Source organism: Salvelinus sp. IW2-2015, linkage group LG26 (genome assembly GCF_002910315.2).
Source record: "Salvelinus sp. IW2-2015 linkage group LG26, ASM291031v2, whole genome shotgun sequence".
In the NCBI taxonomy this organism is placed as follows: domain Eukaryota; kingdom Metazoa; phylum Chordata; class Actinopteri; order Salmoniformes; family Salmonidae; genus Salvelinus; species Salvelinus sp. IW2-2015.
In genome coordinates this window covers 39590623-39596622 of record NC_036866.1, presented here as the reverse complement: position 1 = coordinate 39596622, position 6000 = coordinate 39590623, and the positions used below count along the sequence as shown (strand labels likewise).

The window sequence follows — 6000 nt, the reverse complement described above, 5'->3', positions numbered from 1 at the left end:
TCCAAATATTTATAAACATGTACCTTTTAAGAAACGGACTGTTAAGGCTCCTTGGATTGATGAGGAATTGGAAAACTGTATGGTTGAAAGAGATGGAGCAAAAGGAGTGGCTAATAAGTCTGGCTGCACATCTGATTGGCTGACTTACTGCAAATTGAGAAAGTATGCGACTAAACTCAACAAAAAGAAGAAGAAGCTGTATTATGAAGCCACTTTAAATGGAGTACTTTAAACATAATTAAGGGCAGAAAGACACATTCAACTCAATCTTTCATCGAATCAGATGGCTTATTCATCACAAAACCATTTCATGTTGCCAATTATTTTCATGATTACTTAGGCCAACAACAAACAGTGAGCCATCGTATTCATGCATATTAAAAACAAATAATGATAGAAAAGCATTGTAAGTTTGAATTTTGTCAAGTTAGTGTGGTAGAGGTGGAAACATTGTTGTTATCGATCAATAAGGACAAACCTCGCATTGACGACTTAAATGGAAAGCTACTGAGGATGGTAGCTGACTCTCTGTCAATGAGTATCCCATATACTGTGTATTACACTGCAGTGAATGGAGTGGGTGGAGTAAGGAATCATCAGTATTCTGTATTAAACCCATAGCCCAGCACAAGAGACCCATTTAAGTTTTGCAGGCTCTATTGAGTAATTCCAAACACATATTTGTATTTTTTCAAATATAGTCTACCTACACCATAGCTTTCAACATACCAGTATTTGTGTAAACTTTCAAAAGAAACGCTGGTATAAATAATACAATATAAAAAATTAAATAGGTCAAATTATCGATAKATTTTTTCAAAGATGGTTGCAATACTGTGAAAAACTGTTTTACCGCACTAGAGTGCAAAAATAATCGATATTCACAAAGTTTAACATGTCTTTGCAGTGGGACTCTTATTTTATTTTAATTATCCACGATTGTGCCATCTATTCTGCTACTAGGGAGTACGGAAATCCTGAAGCCACAGCACTTCTCGCAGGTTCTATGTACGTGAGAGCGTTGCGAACCGATGGTCTGGATTTTTGACCTGGTTACATGCACATTGGACAACACAGCAGCTTTTCGGCAGGATTTGTTATTTCTGTATAACAATAAATCGGCAACGAAGTTGGCTCTTACAATTGGTTGCAATATGAAAGAATGTTGATTTCCCCCCAATTTTCGTGTGTGGTCAAGGGGATTTCCTTATTATTACATGATAATCGACTAGGGGGAAACGGTAGGCTAGAGCACGTGGACTGTGTAGTTTGATGGGATGGCACGCCCCTGGAATACCATGACAGATGATTGGTGGAGCGGCTTTACGATGAACGCACTAATGGCACCCGGAGTACACAGTCGGGCAAGGCGCGGAGCATCCTATCGGAAAAGATACCACTGTCCGTGTCAATGACATTTTTAATCTTAAAGTGGTTCAAATAGTATTTTCAACGGGTGCAGGGGAAGAATTCGCGTTGGAGAGCAAGTCTCCCGAAGTKCAGCATATAGTAAGTAATGCCAGAGACACACTTGTTTTCATATAGTTTATAATTTATATCCCATTCGCAGGTAGTCATAAACAGAAGTAGATCGATTCAAAGTCTACATATTGCCTAATGTACGTCGACTTTGCCAATAAATCCTATTTTGCCAGTTCTATACATATTTTTTCAGTATATGTTCAATATACCGATTTACATACGGCACATACCTGTGGATGTCCACCTGTGGATGAGTGCTGGGAAGGTCACACAGACTAGAGAATAAAACCTGTCTGAACATGACACGTACTGTTCTGTAGGTTTCACCACTGTTTCTCAGCAGTCCATAGGCTGCCGTAGCATCGTATAGCACTTTGCATGTACTGTAGCGTTATTCAAATAAATAAGTAGTTTTTTCCCTCACTTTGTTTAAAATGGTAATCTGCTGTTGCTACATTTATTTTTGGATTTATAAATTAATGATATGTACCCAATGATTATTTAAGAATATAACTTAAATAATTAAGTTATGAGCTTAGTTCAACTGTTATACCATATCATAACCCAAAATAMAAGCTTGTTTTACGCCAATGTTTGTAAACAAAGTAAACGTAACAAGCACTATATAGCCTCAAAACATGGTTAAAACTATAATGTTGATATCATGGATGGTCAGTCCTTGCATCCATAGCTCTGTCTATGCATTTGAGAGTGGTTACATGTCTTCAACCCCATTGCTCAGCGTTTTACCAAAACAGAAGCAGGGAGCACACTTTGTTATTGTTTCAACCGGTGATTTCCACTTTAAGTTGCAGTTGCTTTTTGATGTTTAAGGTGTAAGAATTAAGAGGAGCAAATACATTTGATCCACACAAAAGCAATTCCCSATTTACATTGGTTTGTTTGGTGTGGCTTCTGTTGATGAAATGCAATTTTGTTGTTTTCAGTATGCTATAGAAGCCTATGTTGTGTTAAATGACATTGCAGCCCCACTCACCAGAGTGTAATTGCAGACTATCCATTATGGACTACATGACAAGCAGCTAAATATTTCTTGCTGTGAATGATATGGTCATTTCTGAATATCAAGGCTGCAGTACACCCAGCTGTGTGTGTTGTCATCAAACAGCGAAGATGATTCATAGACCAGAAAATACTTGAGTGTCTTGAATATGGACACAGAGTTGGAGGGGTCTTGCACCTAGGATACAATGTATTCTGTTGCCATGCTCATCGGAAGTGGCACAGGTCGCATGAATTTGACTAGAATTCCCCTAAACACCAGTGGTTCTTTGGCCTCCTAAATAATTCACAATGCTGTTGTTATCACAGAGATTGCCTGTTACATTCTGTTGAAGATACCCTTGATTGATCAAAAACTAATTTGATGCATGGTGAAACCATGGTCTGTCTCGGATTGTATTATCAATTTGGAATGAAATTTCAAATGAAGAAAAATGAATTCTTCCAACATACGAACAGTATGCAAAAGAGAGTTTGCATGCGCAGTATAAGCTTATGTCCTGCACTAAGTCATAGAATGAGGAAGATGATACCTAAGGGCAATTCCATGGTAAACGGAGTGCCACTGAAACACTTTAAAATGTAAAATGACACTTTAAAAGTTAAACAAATGATACAACTCTAAGCACAAGACTTCTTTTAATCATTTCCACTGAAAACTTCTTTTTTTTTAAACGTGTTTGCTTGAAGAACAGTGCAGATGCAAAGTTTAGTAACAAAATGATGTTTTGTGCTGTTTGTGCCATCATTCTCTTACCAAACTTTGCATCTGCACTGTTCTTCAAATAAATGTGTTTTTGTTCAGTTATTGTGGAATTGCCCATAACCATAGCAGCAGATCAGGACATTATATTCTGATGATCAAAGAGTGTGTTTAATACCAATGGGAGTAGTCCTCCTCCAACCTTACGTTTGGATAATTATTATGTCAACTCACACAGCTATGGCTCTGTCAGTCATCTACATCTTTAGTCAGATACTGGATGTCAGAGAGAGGAGAGAGCTTACTACTCCCAGGAAGACTTGACAAATCCGAGGGAATAACATTTCTTTACTTCTTTCGTGTTGATTTAGCACCACATAATCAAGTTATTATATATTATTTTCATACTTCTAGCAGAGAAAAGCGGTTATTGCTGCTCTGTTTATGTGCTCTTTAAATGTTCAATGAAGCCTTTTTTTCAAATGTCAATATCAAATTATTTCTGCGTAACAATTAAGTACCTTACTGTGATTGTTTTCAATTAAAGAAACAAAAATAGGTTCTTAGCAAAGGGACATTTCTCAGGCATGAATTTTGCTAGGACTGTCTGGGAGTGGTCTGAGTAGGGAGGGGAAAACAGAAAATTTGCTGTTATTGGCAGAGCGGTTTGTAAGTATTTTTTATTATTGAATATTTAAAACATACAATATACTTGCAATGAAGCCACTCAACAACGACATCACATTAGTCATCTATCAGACTCCCATCCGGAGCGACACACAGAAGGAACCAGGGTCAACGCCCTGCTCAAAGGCACGTCGACAGATCTCCCACAAGGTAAAAAAAACGGGGACCCAAACCAGCGATCCATCATCCACCGGCCCAAGCTCCCAACCGCCAGGCCACTAGCCCTCCAAGACCCCCCCCCCCCTCTCCAGACCCCAAGAGCTGCCCTTCAACCATCCAAGACCCCCCCCAAGCCCCCGTCCCCAATGTACCAACAACCAAAAAAATGAACAAAGAGGAAAAAAAGAGAAAGACAAAGAAAAAACAGACAACAACAATGCAAAAAACAAAGGACATCAAGGACAACAAAAATCATAACAGCAAGGCCAACTGAAAATGTTTGAGTGCATGTATGGCACTATTTACATGTGTGTGTGTGTGTGTCTGTGTACATTATGTGCACATGTGTGCATTTGAATGAGAGTGTGTGTATATGCATGTGTACAAACACCTGCACGACATCAGCCTCAGGCAAACAGGCATTAGCTGTAACTTTTTGTTATGTTTTATATTGACTTATTTTTTATATATTTTTTTACTTTTATCTTTGACCGTCATTCTATCCCCCGTCCAGCAACTCCACTCCCACTTGTCTCCAATTCCACATCCCAACCCTCAGCTTCCCTCAGCCCATCCCATCTATCTCTGCTGGCCACCCTCTTCGGATTTCTACGCACCATATATCTTTCAACTATGCCGTGATGTTTAACATACAATTTGAATCTATCTAAATCTATCTAATCGAATAGAATCTACAGATTGCAAGTTGAAGATAAATACTTTTACCAAGAGTATTAGTATATTAGTAATTGACTGACCCGGTCTCTCCAGATCTCCCAACAGTACTATTTCTAGGGTACATTTTAGATCAATGTTATGCATTTTCAGCCATTCCTGAACCTGAGACCAGAAACAGGCTACCTGAGGGCAATACCAAAATAAATGGTCTATTGCTTCTGTATCCACACAACAAAATCTGCAGAGCTGCGATGATTGTATGCCCCAAATATTCAACATTTTGTTGGTTGCAAAAATTTTATATAATAATTTTAGCTGAAAAGCACAAAGTCTTGAATCTTGCGTTGTTTTATATATCAACTCATACACCCGGTACCAACTATTTTGCAATCTGTATGGCACAGCTGTCAACATCCTGGTCCTCAAATGAAACTGATATACTTTATTTACTGGTATACCTATTTATGCTATTTTTATTCCTTTGATTCTTTATATTGGGCAGACAGACTAGTTCCCTACTTCCTCCCGCTTCCACCTGCCTCCTCCATGTTTGGGGTAATGCTGTAATCAATTGGTTGTAATCTTGGATTGAGCAGACCTTCCCATACAATTCAGATAACTTCATGAAAGACATCTCTACCATTCCAATTTACAATATAATTTAAAAACAAAATACCCTTTTCAAACATCTTTCCCTTAAATACAGGTCTTTTATRAACCAGCACATTTGAGTTCAGACATAATATTTGTTGTAATATTTGTTCAATCTTTTCAGGGGGGTGAAACTGAAATTGTAGCATTTTCAAACAAATGCTTGTTTGAAAAAGAGAGATACTTTGAATTAATCGCAAATGAGACATGGCAATCTGCACAAAGGCAAAAAGGCAATTTTTAAACAAAGGATGAGCTTTTCTTAGTAATCTACTTGAGAACCATTTAGGGTTCAAATAAAACTTTTGAATAAGTGAAGCTTTTAGAGAGGTTTAGTGCTTTTGATAATCTCAACTCACCCAATTCATAWTCATTATATAGATAGGCATGATTTATCTTGTCTGGTTTAGCTTCCCAGATTAAGTGAAATATGTTTTGCTTATATGATTTGTGAACTGAGATATGACTAAGAAGTTAATCGGTGCAATCTTTCCATAAATAGACAGGTATTTACCTCTCCAAGGTTGCAGGATCTTGGCTATTTTGTAAGTCACTTTGRTATTGGTCTATTTACTCATTTACCACGTGGTGATGTCACCATGGAAGGCCACAACTCA

At 37.8% G+C, this 6000-nt stretch overlaps 1 protein-coding gene across 1 annotated transcript in view; it reads left to right on the top strand.

Moving 5' to 3' along the window:
- Positions 1-1157: 1157 nt before the first annotated feature.
- The window catches only part of LOC111952117 (liprin-beta-2), a 131665-nt gene continuing 126822 nt past the window's right edge, over positions 1158-6000 (top strand). The window contains exon 1 of the mRNA XM_023970615.3: positions 1158-1509. The gene's annotated coding sequence lies outside the window, so the exon portion shown is untranslated. The remainder of the gene's footprint in view (positions 1510-6000) is intronic.